At 40.5% G+C, this 23,751-nt stretch overlaps 1 long non-coding RNA gene across 2 annotated transcripts in view; it reads right to left on the bottom strand.

The window, feature by feature from the left end:
* LOC115100439 overlaps positions 1 to 23,751 on the bottom strand; it is a 57,867-nt gene that overhangs the window by 5,916 nt on the left and 28,200 nt on the right. The window contains exons 2-3 of one of the 2 annotated variants that reach the window (XR_003859063.1): positions 1,791 to 2,516; positions 905 to 957 (exon numbers count right to left, since the gene is read on the bottom strand). This is a non-coding gene — a long non-coding RNA (uncharacterized LOC115100439). Of the gene's footprint in view, positions 1 to 904; positions 2,517 to 23,751 lie in introns of both variants that reach the window. The other variant, XR_003859062.1, reaches the window with a different exon arrangement.

The raw sequence follows: 23,751 nt of genomic DNA, 5'->3' as shown, positions 1-23,751 counted from the left end.
ACCAATTCGACGACACCTCTACCAGTTCACCCAGACCCTCGAACATTTCACCTTGACCGCTCATCATTTAAATCAGAACTATCACCCAAAACCTGGAGATAAGAAAAGTTCAATGTTTATTTATTTAGATTTTTTTAATATTCCACTTTTCACACTTTTTTTTTCAGCACTTCAAAGCAGATTACTTCTGTGACTCAATTGGCAGGTGTAAAAGCATACAAACAAGTTTGGAAATGTGTGCATGAATACCACTACAAAGCATCAACTTGTGTGTGTACTTCTGAAACCCACCCAAAACACCCCAACATCACCTCTTTAATTCCTTGTTGGCTGGCACCATTTTTTAAGATGGCGCCGGCCGTCCATTGCTCCTAACATGTGACAGGGTCCGGCCAATGGCACCGATAGCCCCTGTCACATGGTAAGAGCAAAGGGCCATCAACACCATTTTGTTTACTGGTAGCCGACGGCCCAAGAGTGGGAGATCGCTCCCGGGACACCCACTGGACCTCCAGGGTCTTTAGGCAAGTTTTGGGAGGGTGGGAGATTGTAAATAATTAAATCTGAAGGATCGGGGTTGTTTTTCTTTTTTTTTCGGATCGGGACAGCCGAAAAAAAAAAAACGGTCAGAACTGCGGGAAACGAAATTTCCCACAGTTCTACGAAAACGAAACCAGAAACAAATACCGGTACGATGCACATCTCTGATATGAGGTGATATTTTTTTATTGGACTAGCAATATACTGTATTTCTTTACTAGCTTTCAGAAGTTATTTTATCCTTTCTGGCATTGAGATTGAGCATCTGCTGTTTTCTGTAAGAATTCTGTAAGAGAGATCAGAGATGTATATATGAGTGTATGGAAATAAGTAAGTGAAAAGGAAAGGTTTAAAAAGAACTTACTGGCAGGTCCTGAGTTACTTTTTTTTGGCAGGTCCTCAGTTATTCTTGAAGAACTTGTAAAAAGAAAAATCATATTGTATAGAAAATAAACATTGATCTCTAAACAACATTTGAAAACATTTAAGTTGTTATAAATAATATTTATCTAATCCATCCATATGTTTAACAGTTTTATCTAAGCAAAGCAGTCCTGTAAAATAAATGTTCTTTTGTAACATCTTGTCACCATTGACTCAGCTGTGTAGAATTATAAGTATATCCAATGTCATTATAGATACAGTTTTGTTACAGATAGGCTGTAACTTCTTGCCACATACATTTATTTTCGAACCTTCAGGAGAACAAAAGATGGAATGGATTCTGCTGTTATCTAAATACTCAGTAGGAAACTGAGGTTGTGTTTGGATATCACCTCCTTTCTTCTGTGAACCTTGTAGTTTCTATATTGGTGAGCCATACATTGGAAATTAAAGCCACTATGATGGGGAAACCCAACTGCACTGCAAGGGTTTACATTAACAATTCCAAAAAAGGCTATTTCAGGTACATATTACACTCGTAGCACAGGTAGAATGTATTTATTTAAAATTTTTATATTCTTCCCTATCCTGCACAAGTAGTTCAAGGCAGATTACAGTGGCCAGGTAGCATCAGAACAAACACATCATTCAAAACAACAGTTTTACTTTTGGTCATTCTTCTCTATGAACCCTCTGTCCATATCATTTGTTGATTCATTCACACATACTTTCTATTTCTAAAGACCCTACAGAACTAAACAGAGAACAACTGATGCAAGAGTATACAGTAGAATAATTGTTTTATAATTTCAGTGCTGCCCCCCACCCCCATGCAGTAGAAATGTTCTTGCATATTGCCCTTCTACCTGTTGTCCTTTTGATTTCTCCTTATTCAGCTTGTGGATATGATTTTGTAAGAGAGAAAGGAAATATACGGTTAATATTAAACATTCTAAGCCTTCATAAAACAGCCTGCCCTTATTATAGTATGGTTTCTGACTACATTATGGCCTATAATGCAATCAGATGAGGATAGAACAAGAGACAATGAACAGCATATGATTACACAGAAATATCTTGAAATGATGAAAACGTAGTAGCAAACTAACTTAACATCATTACTTCAGACATTAGACCCTGAAGTTATAGTTGAACAGATAGCTACTCTTCCTACAAACAGTAGATATCTAGAGCAGATGGTAATATAAGAGAACCAAGACATACAGAAGCTCAGTTTATTAGCACTATAGCATGGATGACACAACAAAAAATAATAATAGTTCTCTCCACTAAAATAACATACACCCATTCATAGGAACTGATCATAATAGTACCCTTGCGTAATACATGCAGTCCAGAAGAGATCTACAACATAAAAACAATGTAGTATACATACACAAACATAGTCAGACAAGATACAAAAACATACTTGCAGAGAAAAGAAACATGGTTTCCACCTGAGATTCATCATTTAGTCATGTAGGCATTCTTCAATACTGTAATTTATTTATCCCTGGGTACTGAAGAAGGAGGGAATAGTGATACCCTGCATAGCATAAGAATGTTAACTTTACTTTTGTCTGTCTGAAAATCTGAAAAAAACCAGAAAAAAAATATTTCATATCACCCAATTATAACATTTCTATATTTGAACAACCCACACTATGACCTGCCTATTAACTGCACATTCATTATCCCCTTTCCAATATAGTACAAATCAGTAAACTTTACCATTATCAATAATAATATGTAGAGGCAAAAATAATGGAATGATGCTGTTACTGGTTTGAGTAAGGATGGCCATCATTTGACCGATTCCAGTTCTCAGTATTACCCCAGATGGGCAAGCTAGAGGAGAAAGGGGGGGACTTAATAGTATAGGTGCAAGTGCTGCAACCTTTTCTATGTCAATTAGTTCTATGGGGAAAACCATATGATGGCTGTGTTTTAGAGCCCAGTAGCTACTAGGGTGATGGATAAGAGTCAATGAATGTGGCCTTGAAAAATGCATAGGAATTTACTCTGCTGATCATATTGATTGGAATGAAGGGCTTTCAGAATAAATGCAGGTGATGGAATCTCATGTCCTTCCTAACTGGTACTTAAGAACAATTACATTTTTATATACTTGAGAATATTTTGGGGTAGGAACATATTTCCCTATTCTTCAACATTTCCTGAATTTGGTTGGTCAGTACTGTGCTTTCTAGCGCTATAAGGTCATACTATCCTAGGAGAGTTATAGTGGAAAATGAAGTTGTATTGAAGTGAAATCCATTGATGTGTTGTTTGTGAATTAATTAGTACTCCTTGATGAACAGTGCTGCTTCTAATGGTGCAAAAGCAAGACAAAGACTGCAGTAGGTATGACACAGCTTTTCTTTCCTTTTTTCATACATTTAAAGGTGAATTTTAAGACTGCATGCAGGACCACATGAACGCGTGTTTGCCAGCATGCACACATGGACACATTATTTTATAACATATGTGCGTAGAAGCATGCATGGCAAACATGCAAACATGCACACAATTTTACATTGATGCATGCATATATGTGTAAATGCCGACTCAATCATGTAAGTGGTGGGAGGGATTTTAGTAGATACGCATGTCAACACAATTACCTGTTTCCCCAGTTTGTTCCCAGTTCACTCCAGTAAAGGAGAGGCCTTCCTAAACCCTCTAATTAACTTGCCTCCCTTTTACCCTATTAATCCCCACCCTTAGAACCCGGCTGACTAGCCTCATTTCTTTTTGTTTCATGACTTACACGCTGTCAATAGCAGAAGTAAAGTTACACAGATAGGGACCCCAATGCATGCTGCTTTCATTTATATTTCCTGGAATGTCCATGCCTCACCTATGCCCCACCCAGACCATACCCATGAGCCCCCCCCCTTTTATGAAAAATGTTTTACTTGTGTACTGGGAGAAACGCATGTATGCAGGTGCCTCTTAAAATCTGCATGGCGTTCACTGGGCCAATATACACAACTATCTCCCAGCATTGGCATGTGTAGGGCTTTTAAAAATCACCTGTTAAGCTTTCCCTAGTCTCCAGAGAATATTCACTTTCACATTATTATAAATTTGTGTTTTTTTTAAATCATATTTTCAAGATATCAATTTGTTAATTTTTCATGTCTGTTTTCCCCATTTATTCTTATGGCGTTGAGCTCAAGGGTATGTGGTCATGTTTAAATGGGGCAGTGTGGTGATTGAGCCATCTGGCTTTTGGTGTGAATTAACATCATGGATGTGAACAGGCTCATTGCACTTTCCCTGTTCAATTCCAGATGTTGCTGGTGTCTGTGTACCAGGAGAGGAGTAATAAAGGTCATGCATATGACACTGTATTGTAAGATTCCAGTCAAAAATCCTGATAAAGAAGGTTTATTTGGTTATTGTGAGATATACCTGGTCTCTATACCTTATTTAAGCACAGCATTTCATTATATTCATTATCATAATTTGGTGGTGAATATTTTATGCTGGAAAATAATTTAAGCCCCAAATTTGAGTGTCTTGAACCTATGGCAAATATGACTTTCTTAAAATATTGGTAAAATCTTAAGTTATTAGAATTCTCAGTACTGACATTGTCCTGACTCCAGCAGTTGCACTGCTTGTTGATTGGGATGGGATTGTTCTCTTCAAGAATGGCAACAAAAATTAGGTAAACAGCTATTATAGGCTGCTGGGCATAAAATATTTATTTCTGGGAATATGAACCCCAGATGACTGACTGGATGAAACAGAATTAGAGAATCTGTCATCCCCTAAAATGTAAAGCTGAAAATTATAATATAGGTTATGATCCTTACTGGAAAATAAGCAGTTAATGATTGTTGAATATAGTCGCTCTTTGGTACTGTTTCATTCTCAACATTATAATAAACATTTTTTAAAAACCCAAATATGCATGTATATAAGAAAAAAGAAAACAAAAGCACAGCTACATGGGTACATGTGGACCTGCACATTATTAAAATATGTAATTTATTTCTATAAAAATAACCTTATAAAGGAAATCACCTGATTTTTTTTTAAAGATGATTGCCCCAAATATAGCATTAACATGGTACAAGGCCAACAAATAAACATTAATCTAAAATAACCCCATTGATTTCCTCACATAAATGTTTGTGTGTATGTGTGTGTTTGGTTCATGATTATATATACAGAATTGAGCACACCCTGGCTGGGGTTTTAACTCATATATATGAAACCTGCCTTCCGTCTCTTAAAAATTTTCCTTTAGTCTTTTGCAGTGAAGCTGGATTGGGTCAGATTTTCAGGCCCGCCAACTTCCTGCACAAATGATGTCGGTTTATTGACAAGATTCACTGATTTGTGAGCTCTTCAAATGTTCAAACATTTTCAAAAATAATCCAAAAAAGGGGGTTATTTGAGTGTGGATTGGATTATATATATATATATACACACACACACACACATATATATATATATATACACACACACAGGGGTAGATTTTCAAAGGGTTATGTGCGTAACCCTTTAAACCCCCCCCTGCGCGTGCCGAGCCTATTTTGCATAGGCTCGGCTGCGCGTACAAGCCCTGGGACGCGCGTATGTCCCAGGGCTTTGAAAAAGGGGCAGGAAGAGGGTGGGGCGGTGGTCCTGGGGTGGTCCTGAGTTCTCCAGCACAGTGGCCATGCTGGGGGATGGTGCGCCGGCAGCTGACTGGCGCGTGCAAGTTACGCCTGCCCGAGGCAGGCGTAACTTAGAGAACAAAGGTAGGGGGGATTTAGGTAGGGCTGGGGGGTGGGTTAGATAGAGGAAGGGAGGGGAAGGTGGGGGGGAGGGAATGGGGAAAGCCATGTGACCTCCCCTAGGGCTCGGCGCATGCAAGGTGCACAAGTGTGCACCCCCTTGCGCGCGCCGACCCCGGATTTTATAACATGCGCTCGGGTAGCGCGCACAAATGTACCCCACGTGCACTCCTTTAAAAATCTGCCCCACTGTGTAATGCCCTGATTCTCTGCAGAGCATTATGAATCACATCACAGAAACCTAAATCTTGCCTTCCATTTCCTCAGAATTAGAGTACTGTCAGCTATCAGCACCTTAGCAGGCCAATGACTGCTTTATTTACACAATCTAAATCTTTGAGCCATGTGATTGAATAAAAATTGAATTAAGAGGTGATTGTAGTAGATATTGAAAATCCAAAGGAAATCTTGCCTCTAAGTTACAACTCAATAAGAAAAAAAATCAGCATAATATTGTTTGGTGTACACTTTTTTGCTTGAGTGTGATTTTAAAAAATATATTTTGACCTTAACAAACAGTAATGGTAAGATAATGAGAACTGATTAGATCCACAAAAGAACATCAGCTTCACAATCGTCATTTTAGTGTAGCAGTCATACTTAAGTTGTCAATTGACAACACTTGAGAAAATCATATCAATAGGTCTTAGGCAGTGATGAAAAATATGTGCTTTGCATATTTCATGTTGGTAAAACTCATAAGTGCTCATTAAAAAATCATGCACATTGGATCAATGATAAAATAATGTTGCAAACATTGCAGCTATATAATAATTACAATACGTTTGATAAACTTTAGTGCAAAAAAGCAATAGGCTTCACTTTTATGTTCAGTCTTATTGCGTCGATTATACTTTGGTGGCAATTAAAAACAAAATGCTTCGGACTGCTATGAAGAAGATACAAACATTGATCCTTTCTGCCTCAGTCTTTAGCAGTTATGCAAAGGTGGACTATAAGTCACAGTGGAAATTCTGTATTAACTTTTCTTGCGTAAGAAAAAATTGACCTTCTTTTCCATCTTCTGAAATCGCAACATGCATTTTATAATACCATATCAGCTTGGAGTATCTGTTTTTGCTTTGCTCATTTCAAGAATATAGCGCTTCTTTTAAGGCCTTTTAAAAAGCAGCAGTGGGGTAAGCATTCTTTACACAACTCGTTTGTTAAGACAATAGGTTATGAACCCAGGGAAGAAACACTAGAAATAGCATTGATTAATATGAGAGCTATTAATAAGAAAACTTTCACCTTCAGGGATTTAATTCTCCAAAGTTAACTGGGTGTTTTGTGTTTTACAAAAATTTGGGCCAAAGAGATCAAAGATCATTTGCTTATAGAGGTGTCCTCCTGGCTACTCTTTTTTGCATCAACCCCACATTGATAAATGTGGTGGAGGGGTGGGGGCAGTATGCCTTGAGGAAGTGCAAATGTAAAAGGTCCCTCTCTCACACCAATTAGGAGGAATAGAATGTTTATTTGTACAGTTAAAGGATTAAAAAAAATAATTTAGTCTATCATGTATCTAATTGTATGATGGGGGAATTGGCTGAATTCCTTGAGCTAATGTGAGCAGTGCTGGCAAGAGGATTAGGCGGACTAGGCAGCCGCCTAGGGTGCCAGAAGTGGATCAGGTGCCATAGTCGGATGTGAGGGCGGCATTTTTGAAAGCAAGGAATGAGGGAGGAGAGGCATGTACCTGGGAAAGATCAAGGTGTGTAAATGGAACTTTGGAAGTTCCTGATGTGTGATCTGCTAGGATCAGGTTGGTATGGGAGGAGAGAGAGAAAGAGAGCAAGAACATGTGATGCCATTACATCATTGCCACCTAGGGCTGCTGCAGACCCTTGCACCAGCACTGCACAGGAGATGTGGTTTTGAGGAGACTGGGTACCTGTGTCTTAGAAGACTTCAAGCTACACATGAGTTTAGGAGGTTAAGCAACCTTCACTCATTTTATTTATTTTGAGAGATGTTAATTTTTCTCTGTTGATGACTTCCCTGACCCACAAGGTATTCATAGATTGGACACAAGAACATAAGAACATGCCATACTGGGTCAGACAAAGGGTCCATCAAGCCCAGCATCCTGTTTCCAACAGTGGCCAATCCAGGCCATAAGAACCTGGCAAGTACCCAAAAACTAAGTCAACTTAATTAATAGCAGGTAATGGACTTCTCCTCCAAGAACTTATCCAATCCTTTTTTAAACACAGCTATATTAACTGCACTAACCACATCTTCTGGCAACAAATTCCAGAGTTTAATTGTGCGTTGAGTGAAAAAGAACTTTCTCTGATTAGTTTTAAATGTGCCACATGCTAACTTCATGGAGTGCTCCCTAGTCTTTCTATTATCTGAAAGAGTAAACAACTGATTCACATCTACCCATACTAGATCTCTCATGATTTTAAACACCTCTATCATATCCCCCCTCAGCTGTCTCTTCTCCAAGCTGAAAAGTCCTAACCTCTTTAGTCTTTCCTCATAGGGGAGCTGTTCCATTCCCCTTATCATTTTGGTAGCCCTTCTCTGTACCTTCTCCATCGCAATTATATATATATATATACCTTTATTTTAATTCTAGAGTAAATGAATCAGAATTTAAGATTGCGGATGTTGAGATTTCTCTAGATTTGTGAACTATTTTAAGATTACTTTTATGCTAAGTAGCTCAACTTTGTTTAGTAGAAGTAAGAGGATATTAAAATCTATGGGGCGGATTTTCAGAGCCCTGCTCGCGTAAATCCGCCCAAAACCGGGCGGATTTACGCGAGCAGGGCCCTGCGCGCCGGGAAGCCTATTTTACATAGGCCTCACGGCGCGCGCAGAGCCCCGGGACTCGCGTAAGTCCCGGGGTTCTCCGAGGGGGGCGTGTCGGGGGCGTGTCGGGGGCGGGCCCGGTCGTCGTGGCGTTTCGGGGGCGTGTCGGCAGCGTTTTGGGGGCGGGTATGGGGGCGTGGCTACGGCCCGGGGCGGTCCGGGGGCGTGGCCGAGCCCTCCGTACCCGCCCCCAGGTTGCGGCCCGGCGCGCAGGAGGCCCGCTGGCGCGCGGGGATTTACGCCTCCCTCCGGGAGGCGTAAATCCCCCGACAAAGGTAAGGGGGGGGGTTTAGACAGGGCCGGGCGGGTGGGTTAGGTAGGGGAAGGGAGGGGAAGGTGAGGGGAGGGCAAAGGAAAGTTCCCTCTGAGGCCGCTCCGATTTCGGAGCGGCCTCAGAGGGAACGGGGGTAGGCTGCGCGGCTCGGCGCGCGCCGGCTATACAAAATCCATAGCCTTGCGCGCGCCGATCCAGGTTTTTAGCAGATACGCACGTTCCCTCCAAGGCCGCTCCGATTTCGGAGCGGCCTTGGAGGGAACGGGGGTAGGCTGCGCGGCTCGGCGCGCGCCGGCTATACAAAATCCATAGCCTTGCGCGCGCCGATCCAGGTTTTTAGCAGATACGCACGGCTCCGCGCGTATCTACTAAAATCCAGCGTACTTTTGTTTGCGCCTGGAGCGCAAACAAAAGTAGGCTATTTGCGCGCCTTTTAAAATCCGCCCCTTAGAGATCAACTTGGTCCCTGAAAATTTTTGAAACTTTAATTTACTTTTCCAGTTGATGTGTTGCCCCCATTGGCTGATGATATATTAGCCTGTTGGAAAGAAAATGTGTCTTTGGTAGGGGATATGTAGGGTAAATATTTTTGGTTTGGTTCATTGCTTTTGTTTTTGGCTTTTTTTTTTGCCCACATTTCATTTTTTTTGGAGGAGATGTTCTTTTTTTTCTGTTTTTTGGACCTTTGAGAGGAGATGGTGAGGGAAGCCTTTTGCACCTAAAAACCTACAATGTTGCACGCATATTTTGGAGAAAATGTTTCACTGCCCTGAGACATAGGGATCGGTCCTTGAGGCCCACACATAAGCCTTTTTTTCTGCTGCAGATGGAGCCAGATATGTGCTGGAGATATTGAAGTTAGCATTTGACAGGATATCTTAAAAGTTACCTTTGAATATTGGCCTCTAAATGTTTGCAATTTTCTACTCCCATATGGCTAAGAAGCTGATTTTCTGAGGAAAACTCCCCACAGAGTTTCCCATTGAAAATCCTGTGGTAGGCTCGTACTGCAGGGATTCTTTATCTAATGTTTTTTTGCAGGTGCAAAATACAAGGGATAAAGAACTCATGAAGACTTCAATATGAAATCCCCATGGGTCCTTTTCTGGATCTGCCCTAATCCCCAACCTGATGCCACCTATTTTTCCCCTTACGGGATGGATTTTCAAAAGTTTTTCTCTACAACATCCCCAGTTGGCCCAGGGAATAGATGGGCCCAAGAAACAAGAAGGTAGGCGATCTAGAAAAGCCGTTAGGTAAACAAAAAAAGGGATAGATTTATTTATTTATTTATTTATTTATTATTTTTATTATACCGAGTTTCATGATAGGAATCACATCAACCCGGTTTACAATTAACAATGTGAGTAAAGGCAGAGAGTAACATAGTAAAACATTTCCCAATTCAACGTCACATATAGAATGAAACTTAACAGATATATTAACAATATTTAGGATGTGAGAAAGTTACAAAAAACAAGGAAAAATAACTAGGATCTGAAAGGGGGAGGAAACTGAAGGAAGAATATTAACATTTTAGCCAACTGTATCAATTAATAAATATGTATAGTATTATAAAAATATAGATGAGTAGCAAAAATGATCAAATATGATGCTGTTGTGAAGTATAATAATAAGATGCTGTGACTGAGTATGAAGTTAGTGGGTTTATTACAGTTCACTAACTTTGTGTTTGTGCTGATGGGTGGGGAATTTAATCCAGTTCTGGGAACGCTTTTTTAAAAAGCCACGTTTTTAGTCTCTTCCTAAAAGTTGGGGCGCATGGTTCTTGTCTTAGGTCCGGTGGGATGGAGTTCCAAAGGATTGGACCTGCTGATGAAAGAGCTCTTGAACTGTAGGATTTATGTTGGTAAGTTTTGGCATGAGGTACCTGAAGTGATTCTTTGTAATGTTCCCTGATGGGTCTGGCGGATGTGTATTTTTTAAAAGGGATTTGTAAGTCAAGTTGAGTGTGTTGATGGATGTTCTTGTATATAATCATAATGGTTTTGTACATAATTCTGAAGTGGATCGGTAACCAATGAAGGTCTTTGAGGATGGGGGAGATATGGTCGATTTTCCTGGAGTTTGTAAGTATTCTAGCTGCTGTGTTCTGTACCATTTGTAAAGGCTTGGTGTAAGAAGCTGGGAGGCCTAGTAGTAGAGAATTGCAATAATCTAGTTTGGAGAAGATTATTGCTTGCAGGATTGATCTAAAATCTTGCGCGTGGAAAAGTGGCTTTATTCTTTTCAGAATATGTAATTTGTGGAAGCAGTCTTTTGTAGTTCGGTTTATGAATGGTTTGAGGTTAAGACGGTTATCTAGGATGGCTCCTAGATCTCTTACATGGGTGGTTTGTAGGAGGGTAGGTGGCTTTGAGAGCGTGATGTTGTTTTCAGGTGCTATAAGGAGATATTCCGTTTTCGACGCATTAAGGACTAGGTTTAAGCTGGTAAGGAGGTGTTTGATTTCTAATAAGCAACTATCCCAATATTCCATTGTTGACGAGATTGAATCTTTTATAGGGATCACAATCTGTACATCGTCCGCGAAGAGGAAGTGTTTAAGGCTTAGTTTTGTGAGTAGTTGACAGAGTGGTAGGAGGTATACATTAAATAGGGTGGGTGAGAGGGATGAACCTTGTGGCACCCCTCTGGTGGAGTGGTGATATTGGGATTCTGTATTGTGAATTTTGACCCTATATCCTCTGTTTTCCAGGAAGGTTTTGAACCATGTTAGTGAAGTAGCTGTCACTCCAATATTTGCCAGTTGTTTTAAGAGGAGGTAATGGTTGACGGTGTCAAAGGCCGCCGAGAAGTCGAGGAGGATTAGTAAAATGCTTTGCCTTTATCGATGCCGGCGAGGAGGAAGTCTGAAAGTGCAAGAAGTAGTGTTTCTGTGCTTGCAGCTTTTCGAAAACCATATTGGTTTGGAGACAGAATGCCGTGGTCTTCCAAGTAGTTGGAAAGTTGGGTGTTCACCAATTTTTCCATTATTTTGGCTATGAATGGAAGGTTGGAAATAGGGCGGAAGTTGTTGGGATCACTTGGATTTAGATTCGGTTTTTTTAGGAGGGGTTTGATTGATGCTGTTTTTAGATCATCTGGGTAGATACCCTGGGAGAGGGAACAGTTTATAATTTCGGCAAGGGATTTTGATATAGTATCAGGAATGAGAAGTAGCATTTTGGAAGGAATTTGATCAAAAGGGTGTGATGAAGGTTTCATTTTCTTCAGCACTGATTGTATCTCTGTGAGAGTGATGGGTTCGAATGCTTTAAGCTGTATATCTTTGTTAGGGAGATGCCAGAAGTCTTTTCCAAATCTTTATTGTGGTGGAGATGTATTTAAAAAAACTAGCTCGACTCAGGCCGAGTTTCGCCGTTCTCACAACGGCTGCCTCAGGGGCTTAGATAATCATATGGACTCTGGATAATTATCTAAGCCCCTGAGGCAGCCGTTGTGAGAACGGCGAAACTCGGCCTGAGTCGGGCTAGTTTTTTTAAATACGTCTCCACCACAATAAAGATTTGGAAAAGACCAGGGAATAGATGGACAGCCTGGGAATCAAACCCAAGCCCACCACATGGCAGCACACAATAATTGCTGAACCTGAAAGGCCCATGCCCCACCCGGACCATGCCCACCACTCGCCCCTTTTTGAAAACTTTGGAGATGTGCATGCTGCAGGAGATAGGCACATATCCAGGAAGCTTTTAAAATCTGCTCACCACTCACGAGCCCGACTATTCACTCATCTCTTAATTAATGCGCATGCCATACTTTTAATATTCACCTCTAAAGTTTTATAGTGTGTGTTAAAACTGGGCTTAAGGTGTAATGCAAAACAATTTACCAAGGGCATGGTGAAATTTGCCCTCTATAGCATGGTTATGAGACTAACGTGAACAGTGACAGAAAAAGATTTAATACCCACATTAAGCATAGCATGCAATCCCTCATGTAATGTGGCCCAAAGTGAAAGGGATGGTTAGTAGGAGGCATTTTACCTTCCCCTTTCCCTCTGGGAGCAAAACTGAAAGGGTTGCAGTGCTCTAATGAACCATCTCCCCAACCAAAGATCAAGGGGCCACGTTCCCTGATCCTTTTTCCCACCCTTCCCAGCACAGAATCACATGTCCCTATCCACTCCCAGCTTCTCTGGAACAGAATCAAGTGGCTGCATGCTCTGATACACAAATCCCTTTCACAGTCTTCTTCTCTGATCTTGTTATGGATCTCTTCAGAAGGGTAGGCAGGAGTGGGATATGCCAGGGGGAAGGAAGAGGACTGGGATGATGGCCAGCGCTTGTACCCCTTGGTTTTCAGCTGGACAGGATATTTTAGTGATTGACTAATTTTAGTCTTGTTGCTGGTCATTCACAAACTAACAAAAGTCAACTAGTTATCAATTTAAGAATGTTAGATTGCATACTTGTTACACACAGTTATATGTGCAACTATGTTGGGTATTGCACTGTATACCTTGTGAGATATTTGCTGTTATTATTTTTAAAAAATGATAATAAAAAGAATATGCAAAAAAAAGAATGTTAGATTTCAGAAGACACCAAAAATTAAAAAAAAACCTTAATTGAGAGATATACTTTCTCTATAATCAGCTTTAAAACTTTAGTTATTTAATAAAATTAAGATGCCTACAGAAATCCAGCAGTGAGTTGGGGGCTAGCCAGTCTTTTGCAAATGTATGATTATCTGTGTTGGTGAGGTGTTATATGTGTGCACCTGGTACAAAGAGCTCCTGGCTCTCAGAGAATGAGTCCGATCTCCGGAAGCCAGAGTGGCAGATCTGGAGGAGCTGAGCCAGACAGAGAGGTATATCAGGGATATAGACTGTCCCAACTCTAGTCAAGCAGCCCTTGTGCTGCTTTGGAGAAGCAAGATATCCTGGCAGGAGACCATCACCTTGGTGGTGCGGGAAGTATTCCAGTGGTTAGGATCTTCCCTCCAGGTAATGCCTTATCTTCTTGCACCAAGGATGTGTCTCCAGGAGGGCCGTTATAGTGGGTGATTCAATTATTCAAAATATATATAGCTGGATGGCTGGTGGGCATGGGCATGAGGATCGCTTGGTAACTTGCTTGCTGGATAACTTTATCCGGCTAAGAAGCAGAGCTGCACAGTGGCTGAATATGGACCTCAAAGCAATAATGGGTAATTTCAATTACCTTAGTATTGACTGGATAAATGGCACATCAGGACATACTAAAGAGGAAAAGTTTCTAGATTAAATAAATGACTGCTTCATGGAGCAGTCGATAAAAGAATAAATGGGGGGGGGGGGGGGGGTAGCTATTTTACACCTAATCCTTAGTGAACACATTATTTGGTGCAAAAGGTAATGATGTTATGGCCATTTTACAATAGTGATCATATCATGATCAAATTTGACTTGATAACTGGAGGGAGAACACTAAGGAAATCTACTGTGATAGTATTTAACTTTCAAAAGGAAGACTATGAGAAAATGAGAAAAACTGTTAGGAAAAAACTGAAAGGAGCAACTTGCATATGTCAAGAGTTTATATCGGGCATGGATGTTGTTTAAAAATGCCATTTTTGATGCCCAGACCCAGATATATTCCATGCATTAAAAAAAGGTGGAAGGAAGGTCAAATGTCTGCTGGCATGTTTAAAAGGTGAGGTGATAGAAGCTATAAAGCTAAAAGAACATCTTTCAAAAAATGGAAAAGGGATCTGGATGAAGAAAACAGGCAACAGAATAAGCACTGGCAAGTTAGATGCAAAGCATTGATAAGGAAGACAAAGAATTTGAAATTAAGCTTGCTGAGGAAGCAAAAACTCATAATAAAAGATTTTCAGGTATATTTGAAGCAAAAAGCCTTTGGAGTCATTTGGACCAATTAGATGATCAAAGGATAAAAGGGACACTAAGGAAGGACACTAAGGAAGGACAAGGCCATAGTGGAGAGATTAAATTAATTTTTTGCTTCAGTGTTTACTGAGAAAGATGTAAGTAAGATACCCATGATCAGTACTGGGAACACTGATTTTTAATAATTACTTAGATATGGGAACAGCACAAGAGGTGATTAAATTTACTGATACAAAATTATTCAAAGTTATTAAATCACAAGTGGATAGTGAGAAATTGCTAGAGGACCTTGAAAAACTGGGAGACTGGGCATCCAAATATCATATGACATTCAATGTCGACAAATGCAAAGTGATGCACACATTGAAGAGAAACCCAAATTATAACTTTATAATGCATGAATTCTTATTAGGAGTACCACCCAGGAAAAGGGTCTAGAAATTATTGTGGATGATATATTGAAATCCTAAGCTCAGTGGGCAGGTGCTGGCCAACAAAACAAATAGAATGCTAGGAATTATTAGGAAAGGAATGGAGAATAAATCAGAAACTATCATAATGCCTTTGTATTGCTCCATGGTGTGACCACACAATGGGCCAGATTTTAAAAACTACGCACGAGCGTAGATTTGTGCGGGCAATCCGGCGCGCACAAATCTATGCCCATTTTTATGGGCATAGATGGTCAATTTTCAAAACCACATGCGCAGTTTCCCGGTGCACGCACATGGACTTGCTGATTTTTATAACATGCCAGTGCAGCCGCATATGTTATAAAATCCAGGGTCGGTGCGCGCAAGGGGGTGCACAATTGTGCAACTTGCATGCACCGAGCCGTGCAGCTTTCCTCTGTTCCCTCCGAGGCCGCTCCAAAATCGGAGCGGCCTCGGAGGGAACTTTCCTTCCGCCCCCTCACCTATCAAAACTCCCCCTTACCTTTGTCCTATAAGTTGCACCTGCCTCTGGGCAGGCGTAGATTGCGCGCGCTGGCCAATGGCTGGCCCGCAATTCCGGGCACAGTAGCAAATGGCCGCTGTGCCTGGAGGCTCTGGCCCCACCCCGCCCCACCCCTTTTTCAAAGCCCCGGGACATATGTGCGTCCTGGGGCTTGCGCGCATCGCCAAGCCTATTTTGCATAGGCATAATGTAAATGCGTAACCCTTTGAAAATCCGCCCCATTAAGTATTGTGTGCAGTTTTGGTCACTGCATCTCAATAATGGTACAGCAAAATTAGAAAAGGTACGAGAAGGGCAACCACATTGATAAAGGGAATGAAACAAGTCCCTTATGAGAAAAGGCTAAAGAAGATAGGGTTCTTCATCTTGAATAAGAAACGGCTGAGGGGAGATATGATAGAGGTCTATAAAGCAATGAGTAGAGCAGAATGGGTAAATGCAAATCAGTTGTTTATTCTTGCAAAAGTACAAAGACTAACAGACATGCAATGAAGTTACTAAGTGATACATTTGAGACGACTAGAAGAAAATATTTTTTTTCTCAATGCATAATTAAACTCTGGAATTCATTGCCAGAGTATGTGGTGAAAGCTGTTAGTGTAACTGGGTTTAACAAAGGTTTGGACAAATTTCTGGAAGAAAAGACCATAAACCAAACCATTATTAAGGTGGATTTGAGGAAATCCACTGCTTATCTCTTGGATAAGCAGAATGGAATATATCAACCTTTTGGGATCCTGCTAGATACTTGTGACTTGGATTGGCCACCTTTGGAAACAAGATACTAATTTTGATGGATCTTTGGTCTAACCCAGTATGGCAAATCTTATATTCTTATGGGGCTCCTTGATGCTATGATAAAAAGGCTTTGAGGAGAATCAGGGAAGGACTTGACTTGATTTTTGTTCTGAGGGGAGTAGTAGGTGGAAGTGGGTTGGTGTGGTATAAAATCCCCTCTGCTAAATGATCTTTTCACTTTCGACAAGTTTCCATGAGGGATTTCAAGACTTTTTGGGCTGGTAAATATATTGAGGTCAATTTTCAAAACCACACGCGCAGTTTCCCGGTGCACGCACATGGACTTGCTGATTTTATAACATGCACGCATATGTTACAAAAGCTGATGTCTGCGCGCATGCACACCGGATTTTAACATCCGCACGCGCATGTGTGGGTGGACCGTGACTCACGTGCGCATGAGGGGGGAACATTTCAAATTATTTATTTTATTTTATTTATTTATTTAATTAGCTTTATATACCGACTTTCAACTTAATTTCAAGGCAGTTTACACTAATAGAATTTGCAGTAGCAACATTCAAAACATACTTATACTGAGCCTATCGTTATACATGTTACATCATTTTCAAAACATTAAAATAATAAAACATTATTTTTACATAAACTATCAACCATTTTAAAACTATAAACCATTTTAAAATACAATAATACTGATAAAACCCCAATCATTTCTTTCCCTTCCTCCTCATTTCTTCCCTTCCTCCTTCCCTTCTTCACGCCCTCTTTCCCATCTTTCCCCCCTTCCCTTCTTACCCCTTCTTACCCTTTTTCTCCTTATTCTCTCTCATCCACTGAGTAAAACTGAGGTAGGAAGGGTCAATTAATTTGATTAAAAGCCTGCTCGAATAACCAGGTTTATATCTGCTTCTTGAAGCTATTGATATTTTCCTCTGTACGAATTTCAACAGGTAAGGAATTCCACATCTTTGGTCCGTCCTTTTTCCCAGTTCCCTCCCAGTCCACTCCAATTAAGGAGCGGACTGGGAGGGAACTTCCCTACCCCCTACCTAATCTTTCCTCCCTTTCCCCTATTTACCCTGACTCATAACCCCTATGTTTTTATTTTACTACTTACTGCTCCTCTGGAGCAGAAGTATTTTCTGTGTGCCAGTCGGCTGCCGATGTGCACTTCCTCGGGACATCGGCTAATGGCCACTGTCCCGGCTGGCCTCTGTCTGGCCCCGTACCATCCCTCCCCACCCAGACCTTGCCACCCTGGTTCCCCTTTTTCAGGGCCCGGCACTTCATTGTGTAACAAGAGTTACACATATAGCCGGGCCATTTGTAAAATGCACGCAGCGGCAGTGCACACAAGGCCAGGCCACATGCATAACCCCCATTTTTTATGCACAGTGGGCTTTTAAAATGTACTTGTTAATGTATATCCAAAGTCGGTATTATATTTTGGTCTATTACTGAGCCCATAAAAAGTAGCAGCTTTGGGGAGCAAATATCTCTTAAACATATCAAAGGAAGAGACAAAAGACAATTTTGGAAAATTTATGAAGCGCAAATTCGATGTCCTAGAAACCTTCTCTGTCTTTAGTTTACTATGACAGAATCTTGTGCCTTCTCTTGCATATAAATTAGTAATTTGCTTATCCCATATCACCTATATATTCCTCATAATCCTTAAGTTTCAAATCTTGATCTTACAACTGAGAAACAGTCTTCACTAATTGTATAGAAAAAAAATAATATTTCTTCAGGTGAACAATGGCATTCCAAATATTCTTTAACACTGATCTGTATGGCTCCAATGCCATAGGGGAGGCTAAAAGCTGCTCCTGAGAAAAATCCCAATTGTTTTTCTTTCAGTTGTAATATCCATTTGGATGCCTACTCTTGTGATGTGCTACTGGTCTCAGGTCAGCTAGAGGCAATCTTTTTAGTCTCTTCCAAAGCCCCTTTCAGTCCCACAAAGCAGAGTTTCTTCCATCAGAAGATAGAATATCAATTGGAACAGAAAAAAGGTTCTTAGGGTTGAGAGAAACCTCCAGATCCACGGACACCAACATGTGAATGCAGATACTTGTACCTTCAATAAAGTATACTGTGAAAGAGATCTGAGCTATAGCTGGGGAAGAAAAGTAATCCATTAGGAAGAAAACAGGAGTTCAAGGATCTGAGGGGAAACCCAAATCCGTCATTTACATTTCATCATGAGCAAAGATAAAGGGAAGGAAAAAATTCACAAATGGAAAAACTATCCAAAGAATACGACTTGCTCACCAACTGCTATTTATCTGCAGCCATCTTATTATTCCCTGCTACTTACATTTTTTAAAGTAAAACAGATCATGTTGACCCCATGCAATTTCAGATCTTGATTTACTAAAGTGTTCTGCCACAGGCACAACATGTTGGAAACTCTTCAGTGAAAAGATCCCTTTATTGTTTTGTCTATTTCCTTCAAAAGATTCATGTTAAACAGAGGAAGAGTTTTTTGGGAGGAGTATAATTAAATTCATAATTGTTGTTTAATTCATCTTATTGCAAACTAACAGCATTGAAAAAGTCACTTTTCATGTATAAGCAGGTTATATCAAAGTACATGTCAGAATATATCTATTGTCTGATATACTAAGATGGAACCTGCTGTGATTCTCACTTCCCAGTCAAAGTCAGGAATACCAGCTGTGATAAATTGTAAAGCAAGTGTGTACAATTTGACAAGCCAGCTAAAGATTTGCTTGCTGAAGTATTTTAAATCATTTGCTCTCCAGCTTTCTCCATCAAAATCTCACTGAACTAAACCAAGATCAGACAGGGTGACTGCAAGAGCCAGGGATATGAGGAACACTTTCATTTGAATGCTAACCATGCATATTTAAGCTTTGTTTGTCTGAAAAAATAAATGTGCAAATTTTCCCAGGATCCTTAGGAAAAAGCCATATGACAATTTTGCTGGAAATATATTACAAATACTTCTTATCATTTGTATTAAGTGTTACTATACATATGCAGTAGGGATGTTCATTTGAAACAAAAAGGCAAAATACAATGAATGAGTCCATTTTCATTTCATCCATGGAACCCTGAAATGAATGGAGGGTTTCACAAATTTGAACACATTCTTTGTTTCATTCATTTATGTTTCCCATTCAAGTTTACGGCACATTCAAGTCTGTGGTTGAGTACTGCTGATCAAATAAGCAATTAGTAACGATAGCAATCAACTCGTCTGTGTGACATCACAGCTTCCTGGGAACCAAAGCAGGACAAGTTGGCAAGAAGACCAGATGGAGGGCAAATGATGGTGAAGAGTCTTTTGAATAGGATATATCGGCCATCTGGATCTGTTTTTTTTTTAGTTCTCGTTCAAAAAAAGCTTTAAAAAAGTTGGCTTTGGTACTAGTAAAGAACTGTTTTTAGTTTTTTTCTGCTATAATGGTTTCACTCACTGTGATAGAAATAGAGAGGCAGTGCTTGCTTTCTGTGTTCAATAGGGAGAGCAGGAGTGGAGCACAGATTAAAGCAATGCAAGTGATTTTTTCTCTCTGTCTGTCTGAGTGCCTGATAAAGCGCACTGCAGTGAAGTTAGTAGAGAATCTAGAAACCTAAATGTGAAGAAGAGTTTTGCCAGGTTGCCAGCCTATTTGTCTCTATTTATAGTTTTTTGTATATAGAAAAAGAGTCCATTAGCAATGCACATACATACACTGAATCTGTATGTGTTTATGTGTGTGTGTGTGTGACAGGCAGTTTTGCAATAACAGAGTGGTACTTTGAGTGATGTTACAATAACAATAAATTAAATTCCTTTGTGATATCAAAATCCCCACTAAGCACATCAAATCCCATCATGTTACTACTAGAGGAAAAGGCAAAGAAGAGAATGGCAGAGGGAGAGAATTTGCTGCAGAATCAGTCTAGCCTAATAGTAGCAGCAATGAGATAAAGGCAGTCCTGCCCCAAACTGAAAAGGGACTTCTTTTTAGCTGAGAATAGCAGGAGTGGAAACTAGCTCAGGTAGAAGAAATTGAAATTTGGAGAGCATGTTCCACTACCGATTATTCCTTTCCCTCTTATTTTGGAGCAAAGAGAAAAGGTGGGAGAGCAATCCAATGCTGACATTAGAAGAGCCAGGACATTTATTTATTTATTTTGAATTCTTATATACCAACATTCCTGTATAGTATACATATCACACCAGTTTACAGTTCAACAGAACCGTTGCGTGAAGGCGATACAATAAACATTTGAACATTAGAAAAAACAAGGAACAATTACAAACCATAGGGTGCTTCAATACAAGATAAATATAAGACTTCAATACAGAGTAAAAATAGCATATAAATAACATAATGCTTAGATCAGTTGGGTCTAAGATGAATAATGACGGGAAACTGAAAGGGGAGAGGCAAGGCATGGGGGGGGGGGCAGGAGGAATAGGAGGGAAAGATCAGAAGCAATTACTAAGGAGGAGAACCTCAGTTGAGGCATGTACAAAGGAAGCAGAAGCACAACAACCAAAAGCAGCTGCATGTTCCTCAATATTTTACTTCCGAGGCAATGGAGACATTATTTTCAACAACTGATGAAGAGGAGGAATCTTGTCTTGGATTTCATGAATCAAAAATTGAAGAACTAATAGCTGAAGAAAATTTGAGATGCTTAGTCAATAGCATCTTAGCCTCCAATGAGGAGATGGGGGAGAAGGATGATACTGATGGTGCTCAGACCATGAAAAGCAGGCAGTGCAGGTTTGAACAATATCCCTGGGCTTTTTCCTTACAGTCCACGCTTAACCTCATCTCCAGTACGAGCATCAGTTCCCAAAGATGCAAAGAAGAGATTCCATCAGACATTATTGGGAGTAGATTTTAAAAGGTGCTCACCCACATGCACACATGGACATACCGATTTTATAACATGCGATTGTTCGCGCATGTTATAAAATTCCATGGCCGTGCGCGCATTTGTGTGCGGCACATGCAGGGGGTCCAATTTTTTAAGATTACGAGCAGCAATGCAATCGGGCCTCCAGTGTTCCCTATACCCCACCCATACTCCCTCCCTCTTCCCCTCCTCCCCACCCCCTAAATTCTTTCATCTACCTTTCTTTTTTTTTTTGTTTTATTGCTTACTGCTCCATTGGAGCAGAAGTAACTTGCCAGCTCGCTTTTCTCCGGCACAGCAGTATGGCTGCTGTACTGGCCGCTTCCAGCCCCACCATTCCCCTCCCCCTGGACCTCCCCTTTCTCTGGGCCTGGCACTTCTGTGTGTAACAGGGGTTATATACATGGACAGGCCCCTTTGAAAATGTGTGCGGCACGCGCAGGGCCTGGCCATGCACGTAACTCTCATTTTTTGTGCACGTGACTGTTTTAAATTTTGGCCGTTGGTCTGGAGTCACTTTAAAGTGAGGGAGGACTCACATTTTGCTCACTATATTCACTGTAGTAAGGACATCAGTTGAGGGAAGCTACCGAGACATCTGACAAATGCTGGTATGCCAGTGAATGATCTGTAGTTATATTTTTTCGACCATCCCAGGAAATTTACTTGAAATTTTTCTGCCTAGCTCATTTACAATAATTTGGCCCTTTAAACTACAAATTTGCCCTATTTATATTGGGAAACTGGAGAAATATTTAAAAATTGGCTTAAGGAACGTACTTAAAGATGTAAAAGTTTGTATAATTTGCCAAGATGCTTTACTTTGGTTATAGATATAGATATCAATATAAGGCTTGTATCAGTCAGTCAGGTGGTCTGTTGGCCACACTGTCGTGATTTTCTCTGACAATTAGGTGGCACCCAGAACACTGTGCAATATACAAAGACAATATGTTTGTTTGCAAAGCACTGTCACTCTTACACATACAGAGACATGCATACACACAGGCATACACATACAGAGGCAGGCACATGCACACACACAGGCATGCATACATACACACAGACAAGCCACACATGCACATACACTGGCACCCACACTCACACATGCAGGAAGACACACACAGACACATACACACAGAGGTACAGGCAGACATCCACACATATAGACACACACAGAGACAGACATACACTCACACAGGCACATAACATAGGCTCCCCCTAACAAACACACACACACACTCACACACATACATAGGGAGACACACAGATACACAGGCACATAAACACACATGCGCACACACCCCTACAGCCAAAGGTACCCATATACACACACGCAAGCATAGGCACACATACACAGGAGCAAACACACAGACACACACACACAAGCTGTGATTGACCAGATAACCTAAACGATGCTGGGTACTGTTCACTAATATGGTCTGTCTGTGAAGCCCTGTCTCTCACTCTCCCACATACAGGGGGAGACAGGCATAGGCACACATACATAGGTGCACACAAGTTTGCATAGACTTACACATGTGCACACACTGGCTCAATCAAGTATAAGCACACACACAGACAGGCACAGACATACACACATAGGCAAAGGAAGATATACACATGCAAACATACACATGCAGACACACATACAGGCCCCCCAAAACACACACAGACACAGACACACACATGCAGGTGCATACAAACTGGTGCAGGCACAGGCATACAAGTAGACTAGCACAAGCAGACACACACATACAGGCATAGGCAGACATATACAAACACACCCAGATTCCCCCAAACACACACAGACACACTCACAGGCCTCAGGTGCAAAGTTTAAGCCATCTTTGCTAGCATCTTTACATAGACACAATGAGAGAAAATCTTTAGTAAATAACACCCTTAGAAAATAAACCTTCTGGGGATAGGGTGATATCTATGGTACCTGAATGTAATTTGCTTTGAAGTGCCAAACAGCAGAATATAAATCAAATAAATAAATAAGAAAGTGTTCTCCTTGGAAACCCTTCCAATTACCCTTGACTATACTAGTTTACTTTATTTTGTTTTATGGGTTTTAGTACATGGAAAAAAATCAAAGTGATGTATGTAATGAGTAGCAATGTATAAATATAAACTTAAATAAAAATATACATATAACAACTAAAATTATAAAATAAAACATAAAAGAACAACAGCTAAAAGAACAATGCTTCAATAAAATTTAAAAAAAGTAAATACAAATTACTAATGGTCTATTCAAAGAATTTTGCAATCATGCAGTAAAAAACTTCTTCTTGTCATGGCTAAGGCTACTTTATATTGGCCAAGAAACTTCTTAAATTGACTTTTTAATATGTCCGAGGTATTATGCACGTAACCCCGAAAACCCTCTCCTGCACGCGCCGAGTCTATTTTGCATAGGCTTGGTAATGCGCGCAAGCCCCGGGATGCGCGTACGTCCTGGGGCTTTGAAA

This window comes from Rhinatrema bivittatum, chromosome 10, assembly GCF_901001135.1.
Source record: "Rhinatrema bivittatum chromosome 10, aRhiBiv1.1, whole genome shotgun sequence".
NCBI classification, from domain to species: domain Eukaryota; kingdom Metazoa; phylum Chordata; class Amphibia; order Gymnophiona; family Rhinatrematidae; genus Rhinatrema; species Rhinatrema bivittatum.
Note: the sequence above shows the minus strand (reverse complement) of the source record. Positions and strands in the feature narration are given on the sequence as shown.